We start from the raw sequence: 24,920 nt of genomic DNA on the forward strand, positions 1-24,920 counted from the left end.
TTCCTCTTCAACTCTCCTGATTGATTTTTTTTTCTCCTACTCCCCAGGCTAACATTTCTCCTAGAGACAGATTATATATTCACCTTGCTCCTCATTGCCACTTCCCAATAATTATTTTCCAAATTCTTTAAAACTGTTTCCTTCATTCAAAATTCATGATAATAATATCACCCATTGCTTTTTGCATTTGTTTACAAATTACCACCTCATTTCTCATTTCTTCAGTACTTTAGCAACTTAGTCTTATTAAACAGTAAAAAAACACACAAACAAAAACCTTACTGTTGCTTTTTTTTCTTTACATTATTACTGTTTTATTTCTTGGTAATTCTGATATACTGGTAGAAGTTACTTCTAATACCTTCTACATTTCTAACTCATTTACCCTAATACTACAACTCCAAAAAATTTGAATCCATCAACTTATTTAATCCATTAATCTTACAAAATTCTCATTGACTCTTATTTCACCTATGATCTCAATTCACTCTTTATCTGGTTTATGTTAGACCAATCATCTCTTTAATAACTCCTTATATACACTTGTATCTCTCTGGAAACTCACACATTCTATTGTACATGAAGAGTGAACCCTGAGTCCAACACTCTTTCATATCTTCATCTAAATAGCTAACGTATGTGTATAAGTATAAAACTACATATAAAACTAGTCTAGTGTCAATTTAACTTGATGAAAAATAACATTGGCCCTTGGTGTTAGTTAGCAAAACTGTTGCTTTTACTCAGCTAGTTCACTCTCATAATCTCTTCAATGATTATTTTATACCTCTGTCTCCTCATATCTCATGTTCTTTTCCTTATTCCTCATTTTCAAGTAATGAAAATAAAAGCTATCAAAAGAGAATGCCTACCACTCCCACTAACAAAACCATCTACTGTCCCAGACTTCACTTCTTGTATTTTTCAAAGGATAAAGAGCTGGTAGTCATATCTAGGAGTACATCCTGCATTTGTTCACTGGCTTCCCTTAATTATCAGCTATTCATATGCTTCTCTTGTAATTGTCTGCACTTTCTCCCTAATCATTCATCATTCCCTCCCTACTCCCATCAGCATATACCAGAGATTCTCAAAATTTCTCATTTCATGCTGCCCTCAGTGTGCCTTATTAATTTTTTCATGGATCACAAGACAAAACAAATATTTACCATTTCTGTTACCAAGCAGTTCAGTCTAAATAAGTTAATCAGTATTTATCTCCTAAAAATTTAATACCTCATGAAGTGACAATGCCATTTTGCCTGTTGCTCAGGCCCCAAATCCTGACTTCCCTCTGTCACACTCCACATCCAAACTTACTGGCTCTAAATTGACAAAAAATATTGTCTCTAACTTCACAAATCAAAAATCTAATAACTTCTAACCAGTTCTACCACTACCACCTGACTTTGAGCCACCAGTATTTCTCATCTAGGTTATTACAATAACCTCCTGCTTCTACTATTGCCCTCTACAAACCACACAGCAACAACAAAAAGGACCCTTTAAAACCTACATTCTTCTCTTTGAAACAATCCAGTGGCTTCTCATCTCACTCAGACTAAAATTCAAAACTCTCTGTGATCTCCCAAACACTTCTTTATCCCTTTGACTTCATCTCCTACCAGTCTCCTCTTCCAGCCACACTGGCCTCATTTCTGTTCTTTGAACATGTAAGCATGGTTTATCTCAGAGTTCTGGTATTGTTCTCCTGCCTGAATTGCCCTTCCCTTATATAAGGATTTTGGCTAATTTCCTCACTTTTTTCTAGTCTCTACTAAAAGCACCTTTTAGAAAAAACACCCTCAGTTTCTATCCCATCTAAAATAGTACCCTACTTATTCACTCAATATCTCCTTGCCTTGATTTTTCTTCATTTATCTTCATTAATCACCACACAAAAGAGTCTATGTTCATTTATTTATATCTGGTCTGTTACTCTCTGGCACCCCATTCAGAATGTATATCTTCTGAAAACAGAGGCTTGCTTTTTTTTGTTGTTGTTGTTACTGCTGTATCCTGGTTCATATTAAATTTTAATAGCTATTTTGATGCATGAATAGACAGACAATTGAATTAATTTTTTGAAAACATTCTGAGGCCACATTCAGTTTGTGATGATTGATTAGAAATTTTAGCAGCACAATGTCAGTGCACTTTATAAATATTTTAGAGGATAGGAAAGGACTTCGTTTTGACTATATTACATATTCTCAAAATGAGTAGTTCTTCAAAGTGTTGATAAACCAAGAGATAAGTTAAGTTATTTCCTGTAGTATATGCAAGGAATTGCACTCAGATTTATATTTCTAGAGCTAGGGTGAAAGGTGAGTACTGATGGGGTTGAGGGAGAAAAAGTAAGGCCAATTTATGAACGGCTTCATAGCCACTTTGTTCCTCAAGGTCAGTGCCTTTAGGAAGTCAAATTACAGATCATGACAAGTTGTGCAGGAACCAGTTTTATAACGTCAACTCTTTTTACTAATCAGGCTGAATTGAGTCATTCACCTTCTTGTGAAAATAAATAATGTATTTTAATGCTTTTTGGTGTTAATATAGGCATTTTCCATTCAAATGCCAATGCACTTCAGGAAATCTTGTTTCCTATTATTTTATATGGCAGAACTACATATAACAAACTTATGAATTATTTTAATGTGAGCAATTAAGCTTTCCATTCCCATAATTAACAATGCATAGCATTCCTAGTAATGTGTTTTCATGATCGTGGCTAACTGTATGCCCCTGATAATTTTTAATGAATTTGAGGGCATGTATATAGAAATTAATGGACAATAAACATGTAAATTTATTAGCTGAATTCAATTCAATGCTATTAGTTAAATGAATTTTACTATGCAAATATATTTTAAACACTTTAGTGATTACTAGTTTACCTACAGGTAGGTTCATTCACCTTCATATTTCAAAGCAGTATTACTAAAAAAATGTTGAATTAATTTTCAGTAACTGTAGGTAGAAAGCTTGTAATGACAAAAGGGTAATGAATATATAAAAGGATGGTCAATCTTACTAGTGGTAAGGAAATGCAAATTTAAATAACGGTAAGATATACTCAGCATTATAAGGAGAGCATATCCCACAATTTGGGGAGTACATTATGTAGGGCCACCATAGACAAATGTGCAAGTTGTTTATTTTATCAAGGGTGACAGGCCAAGGAGAGAAAGGGAGGAAGCCTGTGCTCCATTAGACAAGCCTCCTGTCCTGGAACAGAGCTGCATCTACCTAGAAGAATTAGTGCATTTCTTAATTCATATTAAGTTGCTCTGTAGACTGGTAGAAGTACCTATAAATATTCTAAAAATTTTACACTGTTAGACCTAGCACTTCCATTTATAGAAATCTATGCAATAACATTCCTGTTACATGTTGTTTGTTAAGGAAATATTTTTAATAGAGAATATAAGGGGTAATTGAATTACCTATCAAGAGGGGAATAATTAAATAAGCCACAATATACATCTGTAGTATGGGCTATTAGTTTGCTTTTAAAAATAATAAAGTAGGGCTTCCCTGGTGGCGCAGTGGTTGAGAGTCCGCCTGCCGATGCAGGGGACACGGGTTCGTGTCCCGGTCTGGGAAGATCCCACATGCCGTGGAGCTGCTGGGCCCGTGAGCCATGGCCGCTGAGCCTGCGCGTCTGGAGCCTGTGCTCCGCAACGGGAGAGGCCACAACAGTGAGAGGCCCACGTACCGCAAAAAAAAAAAATAATAATAATAAAGTAAATCTGAAAGTAGTATTATCAGAAGATATTAATGGTATTACCATTAAGTGTAAAAGTTATGTAAAGATATTAAAAACCACAGTGTCACATACATTTAACTATAGTTACCTCTACACAAAGATACACATGACATGTATATTTCTTCAGTTCTAAAGAATCCTCTATTCTAAGTTATGCAGTCTAAGATATTTTTAGAAGAAAAAGAGCACAGGACACTACATTCAACTTTTTTAAGGTAAATTAAAGTTTAAGTAAATTAAACATTTACTTGTAGACTTTTTCATATAATTTAAAATATGAAAAATAGCTCTTAGTGAAAGAATATGTAACTTCTGTATTATGAGAAACATACATAGGAGAATACAAACTTGAATAATAAAAGTAACTATACTTGAATCATGAACAAGCAGGTAAGTGGTTCATACTTATAGAGTAAGTCCCCTACATAGGAACCTTCAAGTTGCAAACTTTCAAAGATGCAAACATGCATCTGGTTCCAGCAAAGAACCAGAACCTGTGCTATCAATGTCAGGAGTGAGTGAAATTGAAGCTTGACCTCCATCTCCTATTGATGACGATTCTTCAGCTCTACCATCTCCCACCTCCTGTCCCTGCTCCAGTCAGTAACCCTTCTTGCCTGTTCACTTGATGCCAGCCCCTGTATACCAGCTGTTATACTGTACTTTTCAAGGTATTATACTGTAAGATTAAAAACGTTTTCTTTATTTTTTGTATTCATTTGTTTTGTATGTATTATTTGTGTGAAAAGTATTATATACCTATTACAGCACAGTACTGTATAGCCAACTGTGTTAGTTTGGTACCTAGGCTAACTTTATTGGACTTATGAACAAATTGGACTTACAAATACATGCTCAGAATGGAACTTGTTCATATGTAGGGGACTTACTACATTTCGAAACACATATATTGGCTAAGTTATCTGCACTGGTCATGTATAGCTTTTTAAATCATTTTAGGTCAATATATAAAGATAGTACAGATTGCTTAATTGGTTAGGGAGATTTTAATATATTATAATCACCTTTTAATAGATCATGGAAATAATAAAAACTCAGGGTATCCTAAAATATATGATACTTAAGTTTAAATTAATGGTTATGGTTTAAAATTAGTACTGTAAAACTTATTCACAATTTAATAAATGATATTTATTTATTTATTTATATTATTATGTGCTTAACACTCTTTAAGGACTGTAATCCAATAATGGATAAGATTTACACTCTTCTTTCACTCATGAACATTATGCTAGAAGTATTCTTATATAATTATAAATGTACTAGAATTTTATTTTAAGAATATTTGACTAACTACAAAAATAGGTGTTATATTAGGCAATCCTGAAATCATCAGTGAATTCTCAAGAGCAGCAGATGTTGAAATAAACTGAACAATAAATTCATAACCAATGTAAAATGTAAAATTTCTATCTTTATGTTGCTGAAATTTTCTGTAAAATAAGTTTATAAATATGTGTCGCATAATCAAAACTACAATGAGGTATCACCTCACACCAGTCAGAATGACCTTCATTAAAAAGTGTTATTGTTACAAATAACAAATGCTGGAGAGGATGTGGAGAAAAGAGAGGTTTCCTACACTGTTGGTGGGAATGTAAACTGTACAGCTGCTATGGAAAACAGTATGGAGGTTCCTCAGAAAACTAAAAATAGAGTTTCCATATGATCCAGCAATCCCACTCCTGAACATATATTAGGACAAAACTACCTCGAAAAGATACATGAACCCCTATGTTCACAGCAGCACTATACACAATAGCCAAGATATGGAAGCAACCTAAATGTCTACTGACAGATGAATGGATACAGAAGCTGTAGTACATATGCACAATGGAATACTACTCAGCCATTAAGCAGAATGAAATAATGTCACTTGTAGCAACATGGATGGACCTAGAGATTATCATACTAAGTGAAATAAGTCAGACAGAGAAAGACAAATACCATATGATATCACTTATATGTGGAATCTAAAGTATGACATAAATGAACTTACTAATGAAACAGAAACAGAGTCACAGACATAGAGAACAGACTTGTGGTTGTCAAGGTTTGGGGGTAAAGGATGGATTGCTTGTTTGGGATTAGAAGATGCAAACTATTATATATAAAATGGATAATCAACAAGGTCCTACTGTATAACACAGCGAATTATATTCAATATCCTGTAATGAACCATAGTAGAAAAGAATGTGAAAAAGAATATATATATATATGTGTGTGTGTATATATATATATCTATATATATATATATATATATATATATATATCTGAATCACTTTGCTATACAGCAGAAACTAAAACAACACTGTAAATCAACTACACTTCAATAAAATAAATTTGAAAAATATGTGTTGCATCAAAGAGGAAATAAACACTACATGTAGAAGTAGTTTGCATAGTAGTTTGAAAAATAATAAAATAAGAATCTTAACCATTAATGGGAACAAAACTACAGTCACAAACTTACCATTACCACTTACCATTAAATGATTCATTAAATAAGAAAGAATGAAGAAAAGTTATTACATCAGAAAATACAAGTTAGAAAAGTAAAGCAAAACAAATCCCCACCTTCATAAAATCAGGGGGAAAAGGTAGTGAAGAAAGAAAGAGAGAGAGAGAAGGGAGAAAGGGAGGGAGGGAGGGAGAGAGAGAGAAAAGGAAGGAAGGAAAGAAAGTAGGTCAAACCTGGATACAGAAAGAAGCAATAGCATTTTAAAATAAATTGAAGAACTGATTCCTTAACAAAAGATTTCTAACACTTTGTGAAAATTATATTCTAACAGTGTATAAATAAAGTAGATATATAACAAGAGATAAGAGAGATTTTTCTAAGTATGAGAAAAACTTGCAAGAAATAAAAAGATATGAAAAACTTTTACCAAATATAAATACCATCCATATTTTTAGGTGTAATTTGAGTTAAATATTAGATTTAACATATAAACAATACAAATGAACTTATTTACAAAACAGAAATAGACTCACAGACATAGAAAACAAACTTATTGTTACCACAGGGGATGCCAAATGGGGGGAGGGGGAGAGGTAAACTAGAAGTTTGGGATTAACAGATACACACTACAATATATAAAATAGATAAACAACAAAGATCTACTGTATAGCACAAGGAAATGTACTCAATGTCTTGTAACAACTTATAATGGAAAACAATCTGGAAAAGAATATGTGTATATAGATATAGATAACTGAATCACTTTGCTGTACACTTGAAACTAACACAACATTGTAAATTAACTATATTTCAATTTTAAAAATGATTAAAAAAAAAACAGCAGCAAAAAAACATAGGCCAAACTTGGAAAGAAATGAAACAAAAATGAGACTGGAAAATAATGCAATTAATTGTATAAATAGGCCAAGGTGACTATCATATGACTATCTTTATAAACACTAATAGGTCATTTTAAATAATTTGGTATCCGTTTGTGACTAAAATTTTTAGAAATTAACATATTCCCATAAACGATATAAAACTCTTTCAAACCAAAAGAGAATATTTTAAAAATAGTGAATCATTAATGAAACCACATTGAAAGCTGAGTCAAGTAATAAATAACTGTATTTGAATGGGGGGATCAAGATGGCGAAGTAGGAGAAGCTGGAGCTAACCGTCTCCCACAAATACGTAAAAAAGACATCTATATGTGGAACAGTGCTCACAGAAAACTAACTGGAAAGTGGCAGAAAAAATCCTATTCAACCAAAGCTGCAAGAAAGATCTCCATGTAACCAGGAAGGGCAGAAAAAATGAAAAAGGCCTTGGGTTAGGGCATGTGCCTCAGGGAAGGATCTGTTTGGAAGAGATAGTCCACATGCGTGGACTATCTGGGCATTTCAGTCCTGTTGTCTTACACAGAGGAGAGAAGTCCCCTTGCCTGCTGGGAAATCCCCTGAGACAGATAGAAGGGCTGTAGAAGCCTAGACTGTACTGCAAGCATGCAGGTATGCTAACAATCAGGCAGAGAGCCTTGCACTGGTGACTGTTGTGTTTCAGCCCTTCCCAATACAAAGGGGCAAACACCCTGGCCCCACGCACTCCAAACCACAGCCTGCCATCAGATCTGGGCAAAGATTTGGTCTAGCTATGCATAGGCAGAGAGGGGCACCTGGAGTATATCCTGAAGGAACCTGGAGGCCATAGTCAGCATGCACACGGGATGCAGCCACAAGAGCAAGCAGCACCTAAGTGCTGAATCTCTAGCAGGCAGGCGCTGTGCAGGAATACACAATGGTTCCTTTCCCAGCGAGAGCACCCCGGCTCTGTCCACTCTAAAAGGCAGCTTAGTGCTAGATCTGGGGCAGACAGATCCTGGGAGAAGTCTGCCACAGAGGCAGCCAGATCTCAAGATGCAGTGCAACTACCTCAATTCTTGCAGCCACAATGCCCTGATGTCCGACACCAGCCTACTCCACCCCATAGCCTTGCACTAGATCTGGGATGAACACAACAGAGAAAGGGACGTGACCTTGGGCTACTACTGAGTTGACCCTAGGATACATGCTCAGGTGGTGCATAGGTTCTCTGTGACCACATGGGTCTCACTTGCTTCAGCAATCACCTCCTTTGGGGCAGGGCACACATTCAAGGGCTACAGAGTCTGATCAAACCTGACCCTTAGGGCTTCTACTCCAACTGTGGAGCAGAACCTTCCCCCAACAGGGTAGCAACAGCCACAGAGTAGAGAGGAAGCCCCTTCTCACATCATGCACAGGCTTTAAATATCCCAAGACCAACCACACCCCTGTCAAGGGTATAGTGACCAGCACACTCAGGAAAGATGTGGCTGGCATCCATACAAAAACCAGACTTTGAACCAAAAATATTGGACACAGACAAACAAAGGGACACTTCCACATAAAAAAACACCCCTTCAAGACAACAGCAGATAACTCTTTCTCCTAAATTCATAGAGATAGAGAAAGATAGGTAAAATGAAAAGACAGAGAAACTAATCCCAGTTAAAAGAATAAGAGAAATCAGCTGAAAGAACAAATAATGAAACAGACCTCACCAGTCTACTAGATTCTGAGATCAAAAAGGACATAATAAAAATGCTAAAGGAATTAAGAAAAATTATTAATAGAAAATGCAGATCACTGTAACAAGAAGCTAGAAACTATAAAACAAGCCATTCAAAAATAGACAATTTGGGCTTCCCTGGTGGCTCAGTGGTTGAGAGTCCACCTGCTGATGCAGGGGACATGGGTTTGTGCTCCGGTCCGGGAAGATCCCACATGCCGTGGAGTGGCTGGGCCTGTGAGCCATGGCCACTGAGCCTGCATGTCTGGAGACTGTGCTCCACAATGGAAGAGGCCACAACAGTGAGAGGCCCGTGTACCACACAAAAAAAAAGACAATTCAATTGCTGAGATAAAAATCAATCTAGAAGCAATGAATAGCAGACTAAATGACACAGAAGATCAGATAAGTGGTCTGACAGACAGAATAATGGAAATTACACAATCAGAACAGAAGACAGAAAGACAAATGAAAAAAAAAAAATTGAGAGTAATGTGCAAGATCTGTGGGATGATATAATGTATGCCAACCTACACATAATAGGGGTTCCAGAAGGAGAAGAGAAAGAGAAGGGAATCAAAAGTGTATTTGAAGAAATTATGGCTGAAAATTTCCCAAACATAAAGGAGGAAACAAATATCCAGGTACAGAAAGCACAGAGGGTCCCAAATAAGATGGACCCAAACAGACCCACACCAAGACATATCATAATTAAAATGGCAAAAGTTGAACATAAAGAGAGGATTCTAAAAGCAGAGAGAGAGAAAAAGAGTCATATACATGGGAATTTCCTTAAGGCTCTCAACTTATTTCTCTGCAGAAACTTTGCAGGCCACTAGGAAGTGGCATGATATATTCAAAGTTCTGAAAAGGAAAAACCTGCATCCTAGGATACTCTACCCAGAAAGATTATCATTTAGAATAGAAGGAGTGATAAATCATTTCTCAGACAAGCAAAAATTAACAGAATTCAGCAGTAGTAAACCAACCCTAAAGAAATATTGAAGGATCTTAACAGAAAAGAAGCAAGATTCTATAGGAAAGGGAAAATCACAATAGGAAATGCAAATATATAAAGGGATCAAAGATCACTTATATATCAGGACATAGATTAAAAAACAATAAAAAATATTGTAGAAGTGGTTACATTTAAAATTAATAGTAAAAGGATAAGCATGTAAAATAGGACATCAAAATCACAAAACGTGAGGGAGGAATGTATAAAAATTTAGGTCTTTTAGAATGTGTTTGAACTTGAATGATTATCAGTTTAAAGCAAGTAGATATAGTTATGGGTCAACATACTTGAACTCAATGGTAACCACAAATCAAAAACATACAGTAGATTCCAAAAACCAAACAGAAAGGAACTCAAGCATACTACAAATGAAAAACATCAAACCACAAAGGAAAAACAAAAAGAAGAAGAAATGAAGAACTATAAATATGATTGGAAAACAGGTGATAAAATGGCAAATAAGTACATACCTATCAATAATTACTTTAAATGTCAATGGACTAAATACTCCCATCAAAAGACACAGAGTTACAGATTGGATTAAAAAACAAGAACCTACATCATTCTGCCTACAAGAGACCCACTTAAGGGTGAAATACATGCACAGACTGAATGTGAAGGGATGAAAAAAGATATTTCATGCAAATGGAAACAAGAAAGTGGGGGTAGGAATATTCACATCAGATAAAATAGACTTTAAAACAAAGGCTGTAAAGAAAGACAAAACAGGGCATTGTGTAATGATAAAGGGATCAAGACAAGAAGAGGATATTATTTTATTTGACAATAATACAATAATAGTAGAAGACTTTAACACTCCACTTACAGCAATGGACAGATCATCCAGAAAGAAGATTAATAGGGCAACAGAGGTCCTAAAATGATACAATAGACTGGTTGGACTTAATCTACAGCATACTACATCCAAAAAAAAAAACAACCCCAAAAAACTAAAAAAAACAAACAAAAAACCAGAGTAAACATTCTTTTCAAGCACACAGAGAATCTTCTCTAGGATAGACATACTAGGTCACAAAACAAGCCTCAACAAATTTAAGAGAATAGAAGTTATTTCAATTATCTTTTCTGACCACAATGATATGAAACTAGAAATCAACCATAGAAGAAAAACAGGAGAAGTATGAACACATGGAGACAAATCAAAATGCTCTTAAAAAGCAAATGGGTCAAAGATGAAATCAAGGAAGAAATCAGAAAATACTTTGAGACAAATGAAAATGAAAAGAAAATCTTACAAAATCTATGGGATGCAGCAAAAACTGTTCTAAGAGTGAAGTTCATAGTAATATAGGCCTTCCTCAATAAACAAGAAAAATCTCAAAAAATACCAGAACTCACCACCTAAAAGAATTAGAGAAAGAAGAATAAATTAAATCCAAAGTCAGCAGAAGGAAAATAAAGATAAGAGAGGAAATAAACAGAGATCCAAAAAAGAATAGAAAAAAAACCCCCATAAAACCAAGAGCTGTTTTTTTAAAAGTGTAAATGAACTAGACGAACCTCTAGCCAGGCTCACCTAGAAGAAAAGAAACAGGACTCAAATAAACAAAAGAAGAAATGAAAGAGGAAAAATAACAAATGATACCAAAGAAATGCAAAAAAACCATAAGAGAATACCATGGACAATTGCATGAAAACAAATTGGACACCTAGAAGGAATGGAAAAGTTTCTAGAAACATACAGCCTGCCAAAACTGAGACAAGAAGAAACAGATAGTTTGAAAGGACCAATCACTAGAAATGAAATAGAATCTGTAAAAAAAAAAAAAAAAAAAAAAAAAAAAAATCCCTGAAAAATAAAGTACAGGACTAGAAGGTTTCACTGGGGTATTCTACCAAACATACAAAGAACTTATACCTATCCTTCTCCAACTATTCCAAATGATTGAAGAGGAATGAACACTCTCAGATTCATTTTGTGAAGCCACCATCACCCTTACACCAAACCCAGAAAAAGACACTACAAAAAAAGAAAATTAAAGGCCAGTATCTTTGATTAATATACAGTATTTGCAAAAATCCTTAACAAAATATTAGCAAACCAAATCCAGCAATACATAAAAAGGATCATACTCCATGATCAATTTAGGTTCATTCCAGGATCTCAAGAATGGTCCAACATATGCAAATCAATAAAGGTGATACATCACATAACAAGATGATCATCTCAATAGATGTGGAAAAAGCATTTGATAAAATTCAACATCCATTCATGATAAAAACTCTCACCAAAGTAGTTATAAATGGAAGATATCTCAGTATAATAAAAGCCATTGACGATGAATCCACAGCCAACATACTCTTCAATGGTGAAAAGCTGAAAGCCTTCACACTAAATTCAGAAGCAAGACAAGGATGTCCACTCTCACCTGTCTATTCAACATAATAATGGAAGTCCTAGCCATACAAGAAAAGAATAATTTTAAAAAGGTATCCAAATTAGAAGAGAAGAGATAAAACTGTCACTATCTGCAGATGATATGATACTATATAGAAAAAACCCTATAAAGTCTCCACACAAAAATTACTAGAACTAATAAATTAATTCAGCAAGGTAGCAGAATACAAGATTAACATACAGAAATCTGTTGTATTTCCTTACACTAATAATGAAATATCAGAAAGAGAAAGTAAAAAAGGAATCCTGTTTAAAATCATGTCAAAAAAAAAATACCTAGGAATAAACTTAACCAAGGATGTGAACGGACCTATATGCTAAAAACTATAAAATATTGATAAAGGAAATTGAAGGTGATTCAAATTGAAATAGAAAGAAATCCCATGCTCTTGGACTGGAAGAATTAATATTGTTAAAATGGCCATACTACCCAAAGCAATCTACACTTTTAATGCCATCCCTATCAAAACACCAATGACATTTTTCACAGAACCAGAATAAATAATCTTAATATTTATATGGAACTACCGAAGGCCTAGAATTGCAAAAGCAATCCTGAGAAAAAACAACAAAACTGAAGGCATTATCCTTCCAGATTTCAGATTATACTACAAATCTACAGTGATCAAAATAGTGTGGTATTGGCACAAAAGCAGAAATATAGATCAATGGAACAGAATACAGAGCCCAGAAATAAACCCATGCACTTACAGTTAATTAATCTATGACAAAGGAGGCAAGAATATACAATGGAGAAAACAGTGTCTTCAACAAGTGTTGTTGGGAAAGCTGGACAGATACATGTAAATCAATGAAATTAAAACAATCCCTCACACCATATACAAAAATAATTTAAATTCTTAAATATAACATATGATACCATAAAACTGCTAGAGAACATAGGCAAAACATTTTCTGACATAAATCTTAGAAATATTTTCTGAGATTATCTCCCAAGGCAAAAGAAATAAAAGCAAAAATAAACAAATGGAACTTAATTAAACTTAAAAGCTTTTGCATAGCAAAGGAAACCATCAACAAAATGAAAAGACAAACTACAGAATGGGAGAAAATATTTAAAAATGATATGACCAACAAGGAGTTACTATCCAAAATATACAAACAGCTCATAACAACCCAATAGCGAAAAATCAACCCAATCAAAAAAATGGACAGAAGACCTACATAGACATTTCTCCAAAGAAGACATACATATGGCCAACAAGCACATGAAAAGATGCTCAACATTGCTAAACTTTTAGAGAAATGCAAACCAAAACCTCAATGAGGTCTCACCTCACATCAGTCAGAATGATTATCAAAAAGTCTTCAAATAATAAATGCTGGAGAGGGTATGGAGAAAGTGGAACCCTCCTACATTTACTGGTGGGAATTTAAACTGGTTGAGCCACTATGGAAAACAATATGGAAGTTACTTAGAGATACTAAAAATAGAGCTACCATATGATCCAGTAATCCCACTCCTGGGTATATATCTGGAAAAGAAGAAAACCCTAATATGAAAAGATACATTCACCTCGATATTTATAGCAGCACTATTTACAATAGCCAAAACATGGAAACAACCCAAGTGCCTGCCAACAGATGACTGGCTTCAGAAGATGTGGTGTACACAGACCACACACACACACATACACACACACACATACAATGGAATATTTCTCAGCCATAAAAAAAGAATGAAATATTGGCGGTTGCAGCAACATGGACAAATCTAGAGAATATTATACTTAGTGAAGTCAGAGAAAGACAAATACTATATGATATCACTTGTAATGGAATCTAAAAAATAATATAAATTAATGTGTATACAAAAGAGAAACAGACTCAGAGACATGTAAAACATACTTATCATTACCAAGGGAAGGAGGAAGGGAGGGACAAATTATGAGTATGAGATTAACAGACACAAACTACTATACGTAAAATAGGTAAGCAACAAGAATTTATTGTATAGCACAGGGAATTATATTCAATATCTTGTAATAACCTATAATGAAATATAATCTGATAAAAATATGTAACTGAATCACTTCGATATACACTTGAGAAACTAATACAATATTGTAAATCAACTATACTTCAAGTTTTAAAAAGTTAAAAAAGTGACTACCCTCACAATTATTACATGATTTTTTTCTGGAAGTTATACCTAAATGCAATACATAAGAAAATTTTTATAACATGTGTGTATTTCTTTTCTCCCCCAGCCACACACACAGAGGGATATGTGTGTGTGTGCACACACACGTGTGCACAGAGGAAAAAAAATCACAATTTTCAATTAATTTCACACTTATCCTAAGAAAACATCTAATAGGAAAAAATATTTTAAAGCAATGAAAGAGCTCAAAATGGCCTCTACTTCTTTTACCTCTTGTAGAACATTTTAATATCCAAAGTAGGAGTTAAAGAAACATATCTAATTTATTTCCTACATCAAAGACTCTTCAAGAACCATCATGATGTTCCCCTATGGGATATTTTTTTCCAATAGTAATGATTAAAGAAGTGAGAACTTACTTCTATAGCTCTTTACAATTTATAATACATAAAGAAGCTTTAGGAACTGAGGCTTAGAGAACTTGCTGAAGGGTGTATGATTAGTAACAATGAAGTCAGTGACCTATCCATTAGAGCAGGTTTACAAACCAACTGAGGTATATTTCGGCTCTTTAGAATTTAATATGCAGTAATTCATATTAAGGCTTGGGCCAATGCTATAGCAATGCTTGTGTGTTATAAATTTATTACCTCTCATATCCAGAAGCACCCTTTTTTTGACTGTTCTGTGCTAAGGGAGATAGTTACGTAAATGTCTCCTTGCCATCTAGCACTATGTTAAGCCATGTTAGCAGAGGGTGCTGGAGAGACATAGGAGGGGGAAGGGGTGTTTTCTTCCTGGTAGTTCTTTGTCTCACTTGCCAGATTTCTACAGTATAATTTTACCAGAACTAGGCTCCTGAGTTTACACAATTCTGTCCATGTCTAGAGTATTGCAAAGCACACTTTCTCTAGCATTTAGCTCAAGAAAAGTGCATGATGTTCTCACATGTGAGTTTCTTGAAGAGCATAGTTTTCTCTAGCACCTGACTTCAGCATGGTATTGGGTTGGCAAAAAAAGTGCCTTTGGTTTTTAAGTAAAAATAAAAGACACATTTTTTGTTTTTACCAAAAACCTTATTGAACAACGTATTCACCCTTTTGTTCCACTACTTTCTGCCATTTTTCAGGCAACTTCTTAATTCTATCTTCCCAAAACTTACTTTTTGAGCAATGAACTGTTCCAGGTGCCCTTTACAGTCTTCCAGGGAACTAAAATTTTCTCCATTAAGAGAACTTTGTAAAGAACTAAATAAATGGAAATCTAAAGGTGCAATGTCTGGTGAATACGACAGATAAATCAGAACTCCCCAGCCAACCTGTAACAGTTTTTGCCTGTTCATCAAAGAAACATGCAGTCTTGAATTATCCTGATGGAAGATTATGTGTTTTCTGTTGACTAATACTGGACGCTTTTTGTTGAGTGCTGCTTTCAGTTGGTCTAATTGGGAGCAGTACTTGTTGGAATCAACCGTTTGGTTTTCCAGAAAGAGCTCATAATAGAGGACTCCCTTCCAATCTACCACATACACAACGTCACCTTCTTTGGATGAAGACCAGCCTTCGGTGTGGTTGGTGGTGGTTCACTTTGCTTGCCCCATGATCTCTTCTGTTCCACATTATTGTATAGTATCCACTTTTCATTGCCTGTCCAATTTGTTTTAAAAACAGCACCTTTTAATTACATTTAATTAGAGAATTGCATGTGGAAATATGGTCAAGAAGGTTTTTTCGCTTAACTTATGTGGAACCCAAATATCAAAGCAATGAACATAACCAAGCTGGGGCAAATGATTTTCAAGGCTTGATTTGGGTATTTTGAGTATGTTGACTATCTCCCGCGTGGTATAACGTTGACTGTTCTCAATTCATTACTTGATTTAATCACTATAAACTTCAACTGGTATACCCGGCAGTGGAGCATCGTCTGGAGAGAAATCTCCCGAACGAAATTTCGCTAATCACTTTTGACATATTCAGTCACAGTACCTTCTCCATACACTGCACAAATCTCTTTTTTGTGTTTCAGTTATGTTTCTACTTTCTTGAAATAATAAACCATAATATGCCAAAAATGTTGCTTTTTCTTCCATCTTCAATTTTAAAATGACTACACAAAAATTCAACAATTTTTTTTTTTGGCTGTGTTGGGTCTTAATTGCTGCATGGGAGCTTTCTCTAGTTGCAGAGAGTGGGGACTACTTTTTGTTGTGGTGCATGGGCTTCTCATTGCAGTGGTTTCTTTTGATGTGGAGCACGGGCTTCAGTTGTTGTGTCATGTGGACTCATTAGTTGTGGCTCTCAGCTTTAGAGTGCAGGCTCAGTAGTTGTGGCACATGGGCTTGGCTGTTCCGTGGCACGTGGGATCTTGCTGGACCAGGGATTGAACACGTGTCCCCTGCACTGACAGGCGGATTCTTAACCACTGTGCCATGAGGGAAGTCCCCAAAATCCACCAATTTTGATAAGCCTTTTTTTTGAATGCATGCTGATATGACAGCTGCCGCATACAATCTAACCAAATTGTTTCAAATGAAGTTAAAGAAAACTAAGTGCTACTAGAGCCATCTTACAGAAAAAAACTGTTTGAACCTTTTGGCCAATCCATGTCTTTATGAGTTTTGTGTGTTCTTGGTGTATTTTGGAAAACAGTCCATTATTAGAAGTGTCTTTTGCAAATATTTTCTTCCAGTCTGTGGCTTTTCTTTCAGTCTCTTTACATTGTTTATTGCATAGCAGAAGTTTTAAATTTGTATAAATTGAAGCACATCAATTATTTCTTTCATGGATTGTACCCTTGGTGTTATATCCAAAAACTCATCACCGTACCTAAGGTCATCTAGGTTTCCTCTTATTTTATCTTCTAGGAGTTTTATATTTTTGCATTTTATACTTGGGTCTATAATTAATTTTGAGTTAATTTTTGTTAAAAGTAAGGTCTGTGCACGTGGATGTCCAGTTGTTCCAGCACCAATTTATAGAAAAGACTATCTTTGCTCCATTGTATTGTTTTAGTTTCTTTATCAAAAAATAAGTTGACTGTATTCATGCAGGTTTATTTCTGGGCTCTACAGTCTATTCTATTCATCCATTTTTCTACTCTTTTACCAACACCACACTGAATTGGCTATTGTAGTTTTATAATAGGTGTTGAAGTCGTGTAGTGTCACACCTCCAACTTTGTTTTTCTATTCAATATTATTTTAACTACTTTGGGTCTTTTGCTTCTCTATGTAAACTTTAGAATCAGTTTTTCAAAATACACAAAATGATTTTTTGGGATTTTGATTGGCTCAGCTTTTGGTTGTGTTAATATATAGTGAGTTTAAGGCACATGTCCTCCGTGTGGAAGAATTTTTCTGGTAAACTAAATGGAATTGCCAGCAGGTCTCTTAACAACTTATGTGTCATCTAGTGAGCCAAAGATGTGTCCCCTACAATAAGATCTGGATCCTACCCTTGATGAAGAATCTACTCCTTGGGGCTTTATATCTCAACCACATGGATAGTGGCTACTCTCTATATCTGTTATTGCTATATTTTTAAAAGTTCTCTTTAACTCTCATTAATCAATTCACTATCACTCCAATCCTGTCAATCATTTTTTAAACTTTTCTCTGTTTAAATTACTTTATGGTACTTCTCTCCTAATTGAACGCTAACTGATACAGAATTGGTACCAGGAGAAGGCCAGGATACAGATTCACAAAAATAGAAATTTGGGATGGTTTGTTTGAATTCCTAGACCTAGTGCAATGCTGAGCTTCATGGCAATGGAAAATAGGATGCTAGTAACCATGACAGATAATAACATCACAATTTATCACCTATGATCAATTGTAATGAAATACCAATTGAAGTGCATGCTTTGGAAGCTTTCACTTGACTTTTATGGTGGTTATATGACTGAAAGCAGTGTAGTATGGCATGGAGTCTTTCAAGTGTACTTGAGTAATTATGTGACAAGAGCCTGTCCGTTAACTATCATATCAACTCACAGTCTGAGAAACTGAGAGTCTTTGTGACAACCCCCAAACCAACTCTTGTTTCTTGTAGCCATAGGTCTAATATTGCTGAAAGAAGCAAAAAACTTAAACCTACATGACACTGTTTTAAAACAACATTTAAACTTAGTCTTTCCAAGTTTTCACATGAAAGTAAAGGCATTATTGCTTAGGAATGTGATCCTGAAGCTTGGAATGGAAACATCTAATTTGAAATTTATGAACTTGATAATCTTGAAGTTTCAAGTTACTCTAAGTCTCCCTTACCACTGAAAGGATGTAGCCTGCCCTCCAGTGCCTGAGGAGACTAGCTTTTTTTCTGATTGAAAGCCTGTGATAACCTCGCCTAGGTCAGATGCCTGGAAAGAAGACAAAAATTCCTCTTAAGACCCACCAAAACTACACCTTTGTCACTAGACCCCTAACAGAGTCAAATCTCAGCATGGCATAAGGGAACACATTTGGATTCAGCAGGAAATAGCTTATTCAGTAAAATAACTGCAAGAAAGTAGCAGAGGTAGCTGATAGACCATCTCCAGCTACAGGTGTTAACACTTGAATCTCTAATGATTGCATCCATATCAATACACTTGCCCAATATAGTGTTAGAGTCTAATTTTCTTGTTCTAACTCCATCAGCATCCTCTTCCACCTGTCTTCCTAGGTGTCTGATAGAAACTCAAAATGCTACTGTGGCCCACCAAAGTTGAGACTTTTGGTTATCAGGTGATAGATGGAGTCTTAAGTCCATTTCACAGTATGCCCAGTTTGTCCACAAAAATCCTGTGGTTACTTCATAGGTTCCTGAATGCATATTTGGATGAGTTATGTTTTATACATTAGTTAACAGAATATTCACACTGGCTCTGTGACCCATGGTGATAGGACCATCATGGCGAGAAGGCCCAAGTGAAAGCCCCTAGAGCCTCTACTTCCTACTAAGATAGTAAACCAGAAGCAATACTGCATTCTTGGAGCAACTGAAGAAATTAATGTAACCATCAAATACTTGAAAGAAGCAGAGTAGTGCAACATCCCCATTTAAGTCACCAATTTGGCTTGGCAGAAGTCAGTTGGATCTTGGAGAATGACTGGACTATTTTAAGCTTGATTGGGTAGTGACTCCAATTGCAGCTGCTGTCCCAGGTGTATCTTTACTGGGGCAAACTAATACACCCCCAGACCTTGATATGTAGATATTGACCTAGCTAATGCTTTTTTCTCCTTACAAATTTGTAAGGATACCTAGAAGCAGTTTTTAACTGCTTTTGTTTTTAACCTTGCAAGAATACCAGTATATCTTACATGTCTTGTCTCAGGACTATCTTGATTCTACTGCTCTTTTCTGTGATAAAATATAGGGAGATCCTGATTATCTTGACATTCAATGAAATATAAAGCTGGTCCACTACATTGATGGCATTTGTTGATTGGATCACTAAGTAGAAAAGAACTTCATATGCCTTAATATGACATGTACAAACTACAAGGTTAAACCACACAAGAAGTCATGAGTCCTCCACCTTAGTGAAATCTGTAGATATTCAATCACCTGGGACATGTTAACATGTGCCTTACACGTGAAAGACAAGTTCTCACACATTTCACAGCTTACCTTAAAGAAAGAGGCACATTACTTGGTAAGACATTTTGGATTTTTGAGGCAACATATAGCTAATTTGAATCCCTTGAAAGGCTGCCAATTTAATGGGGGGACAGAAAAAAGAGAAGACTGCAGAAATTGAGGCTTCAGTGAAAGCTCTTTTACTACTTGGCATTTATAATAATATAGCAAATATAATGATACACAAATCATCCATGGCAAATAGAAGTCCTGTATGGAGCCTATGTCAACTATAAAATGGAGAATCATAACACAGGTCTTAATAGGATTTGGTAGTAAATACCTCCTTCTGTAAACAACTATTATCCTCTTGAGTTTTTCAATGCTACTTGCTTTGGTAGAAAACATAAACATGATATATCAGGTCATAAAGCAGCTCAAGCTCCCCTGCAATCTATTATTAAATATAAATGTTATATAAGAAGCCAAGCTGAGGCAGATCTGGAAGGAACAAATATGTTGCATGAACCTATGACTCAGACTTAGGCCCCCTGGGGCATTCCTTGTGACTAGTTGATTGAGGAAGAAAACAAAATTTAAGTTTGGTTTACAGATGTATCCATGTAATATGCTGGTATTAACCAAACATGGACAGTGGCAGCACCACAACCCTGAGTGCCCTTCAGGGACACTAGTAAGGAAAATCCTCCCAGTGGGCAGACCTTTGAGCAGTTGTCCAGTACATCTAGACTGAGAGCTGGCTAGAAGATCTATGCTGCTTCATCCACAGAAGCTTATGGTTTTGCTTTTATCAGGGGTTGCAAGGAAGAGCATTAAAAGATTTGGGGACAAAAATGTCTGAGGAAAGGCCTATGGATGGAACTGTCAGAAAAAATAAAGACTGTGAATATATTTCTGTTTATGTCAATGCCCATCAAGGGGCACACACTATAAAGTAGGCTATTCAAGTGAGAAAAAAATTAACAGAGTGTCATATTAGTAGAGATGGAGGCTAGGTATGGGCTCTACGAGTTGGAATTCCACTTGCCAATGCTGTCCTGGCTAACACTACTGCTAAGTATGAATCTGTCAAAGCAGAGACTAACACTGAGCCATTGTGGCATTATTATCCAGGAAGAACAGACAGCCACCTTGTGGCAGGTTACTTATGTTGAACCTCTTCAATTATTTAAGGAACAGAGATTTGTCCTCACTGGCATAGACACATTCTGGGTATGGATTTTCTTTCCTTGCCTAGCACCACCATCTGTGCAATGCCAGCACCACTCTGTTTTGGTATATAGAATGCTAATCCACAGTCATGATATCCTGCACAGTATTGTGTCTGATCAACAAATTAATTTCATAGAAGAGGAAATGCACCTATAGTCTCAAGTCCATGATGTTAATTTTCCTTGCTACAGTGCACATCACCCATAAGTGTCTGAGCTAACTGAAAGGTAGAATGGTTTACTGAAGTCTCAGGTCATCATGTGGAAGACAATACGCTAAAAGGAGGTAGTTCTGTCTTACAGGATGTAAAATATGTTTTGACTATATCATCATATGATTCTACCACTTTAAAGCCAGAATACGTGGGTCTGAGAATCAAGGAGTAACAATGGGAATCGCTTCTCTCACTGTCACACCCAATAACCCACTTGGAGAACTTTAGTTTCCTATTCAGGCAACATTGAGCTCTTCTGGCTTAGAAGCCTTAGTTGCTAAAGTGGTAGTATTTCAACCAGGGGCACAACAATGGTTTAATTGAATCTGAAAATTAGACTGTCATTTGGATATTTCAGCTCATAATGCCCCTGAACCAATAGGCAGGACAAAGTTGCTGCGCAGCCTAGAGTCATTGATTCCAGTTACCAAGGAAAGATGGTGTTGCTGCTGCCCATGGAGTCTAGATCTCAGACGATGCTTTGGGGCAACTCTTAGTACTTGCATGCACAATAGTAAAACATAATGGAAAATGTACACAACCAAAAAATAGCAAGAGGACTCAGACCTTCAAGAACAAAGAATTGGGTCACCCTACTGGGTGAAAAATCCTGACCAGCTGAAGTTCTGGCTGAAGAGGGGGGAAATATGAAATGCACAGTGGAAGATCTACTCACAGGTATCTAATAGCTTTGAGACCAAATGCAGAAATGAGGGCTATAGTTAACTCTGCATATTCTCATATTCTCTCCCTCTTTCTTCTCATATACATTCAAGGTGTCGTGTGTGTGTGTATGTGTGTTTAATTTGCTTTGTATGTTTTTATTAAATAACTGAATTTTAAAACTCTGTTAGAACAAAATATTTTAAGTGACACATATATTATTATAAGAGCTAAATATAGAATCATCTAACAAAAACAGGTTAAAAATAATGTTAAGATGTGTCTAAAAAGGGAAAGAACAAATAATAGCATAAGACACACAGAATATGCTCACGTCTTTCTGGTGCCACTAAAGAAAAGTGCAGGGCATTTTTGAAAGGCAGTTGCATAGGGCTTCCCTTCCTTAACCACTGCGCCTTCCACAGTGGAGCAGTCGCTAAGAATCCACCTGCCAATGCAGGAGACATGGGTTCCAGCCATGGTCTGGGAAGATCCCACATGTCGCAGAGCAACTAAGCCTGTGTGCCACAACAACTGAGCCCACGTGCCACAACTACTGAAGTCTGCACGCCTAGAACCTGTGCTCCACAAGAGAAGCCACTGCAATGAGAAGCCCATACACCACAATGAAGAGTAGCCCCCGCTCGCTGCAACTAGAGAAAGCCTGTGCACAGTAACAAAGACCCAATGCAGCCAAAAATAAATAAATAAAATAATTTTTTTAAAAAAGGCAGTTGCATAGGTGTATAAATTCTTAATTTCACAGTCTTTTCCATAATTTAATTAGGCATTGTGGTTATTACTTTTTGTATCAATCCGTATCACCACTTTTGATTACCTAAGTAGCAGAGAGTAGAAGCTGTCTCCCAGTGTCACTTCTCCCATATTCCATAGTAATAGAATTCTTTGCATTTTAGTATGGGAGTTTTCTATTGAGCTATCCTCAACCTCACTGATTCTTTCCTTGGTTTTGTCCAGTCTACTGATGAGCCCATTAAAGGAATTTTTCATTTCTATTACAGATTTTTTGTGTGTGTGTGTGTGGTACGCAGGCCTCTCAATGTTGTGGCCTCTCCCACTGCGGAGCACAGGCTCTGGACGTGCAGGCCCAGCGGCCATGGCTCACGGGCCCAGCCGCTCCACAGCATGTGGGATCCTCCTGGACCGGAGCACAAACCTGCGTCCCCTGCATCGGCAGGCAGACTTTCAACCACTGCGCCACCAGGGAAGCCCTCTATTACAGTTTTTGTTTCTAGCATTTTCTTGTGATTTGTTCTTAGAGTTTCCATCTCTCTACTTACATTACCCATTAGTTCTGTCTATTATCTACTTTTTGCATTACAGTTCTTAATATATTAATCATAGTTATTTTAAAGTTCTGTCTGAAAATTTCAAAAGCTGTGCCATATGAGTATATGGTATTGATACTTGCTTTGTCTCATTCTTCAATTTTGGTTTTTTATTTGCCTTTTAGCATGCTTGTAATGTTTTGTTAAAAGCCAACTATGACATATCAGGTAATAGGAACTGAAATAACAGGCTTTAGTATGAAGTTTTATATCAATCTGGCTAAGAGTTAGTCTGTGTTTAATGTTTGTTATAGCAAAAATACTCTGTGGCTGCCAGAGGCTTCCAATTCCTCTGATGTCCCTGTTTTTATGTCTACTTCTGACTTCAGGCTTCCATGAGAATGCCTCTTCAGAATCTGCATCTTGTAGCTCCTTCAGCTGTAATCCACCTTTACTATACTAGAGCTCTGTTGGTAAGGTGTGGGAGAGGGATAGCATTCTATCATCTCATTCCTTTAATGAGCCTGTGTTTCTGGCTTGTGACTTAAAAACATTTCTTAGTCCTCCTTCCCTTAGATGAGACAGGAAAGCTAGGGGACCTGGAATGAGAGAAATGCCCCTCTCCTCCAAGTGGCATAAAACTTTGGTAGAGTAGGTCTTTGTGATGGATAATTCTGTGAGCATATTTCACAATGATTCCTCTTCTTCTACTCCTGCCTAAGTCACTAGAAGACCTTTCTTGCCTCTTCCCCATAAGAACCTGGTGGGGTTTCTGGAAATAAAAGCCACAAAATGTGGAGCCTCCTAAGACTATGGCCCTTGGAGATTTTCACACATAAGCTAGTCCACACTCAGACTCCAGCCATTTTTTAAATTACCATTTAATTTTTCTTACCAGTTTATGGCTCCAATAGCCTCTGCTCCAGGTAATCAGATCTTGACTATAACTCTCTGGATTTGCCTGTCTTTCCAGATTTCAGGAATGCAGTTTGCCCTGAAACCTCACTTTTCTGATAATTTTAAGAAAAGTTATCTTCAACTTGCTCAGATTTTTCTTGGGTGAGGACATGAATGATGACTTATGAGCCCTTTGCATATTGGCACTGGAACCAGGAGTCAAAAACCTGTGTTGAAATCCTAGTGGTATAGTTAGTTCTTCAGGGAAAGTTACACGGTGAGTTTTACTGGAAGAACACTGGTTTAGGAAACAAAACCACCTAAACTCTAGTCTTTTTTCCTCACTGAAAACTGTATGGCTTTCTCTAAATTATAAGCTTTACAATTGCATTTTCCTCATTAGGAAAATGAATACAAAAATTCTGATAAAAATATCTGGCAGTTTGAATCCTGGTGAAATGAAAGAGTAGACAGTGGGATCTCGATAGGTATCTAAAACTAGCTCTTTCTCTGCTTTGCTGATTGGAGCTTCAGCATAATTTGAAATGATTGGTGGCAAGGCTGAGAAGAACTCAGGGAAGGCCAAGACAAATGTGGTTTCCTACTCACAGAGAGTCAGCCTGCCGTTCTCAGCTGGCCATATTCATGGTGCCTA

Source organism: Hyperoodon ampullatus, assembly GCF_949752795.1.
Source record: "Hyperoodon ampullatus genome assembly, chromosome: 2".
In the NCBI taxonomy this organism is placed as follows: Eukaryota; Metazoa; Chordata; class Mammalia; order Artiodactyla; family Ziphiidae; genus Hyperoodon; species Hyperoodon ampullatus.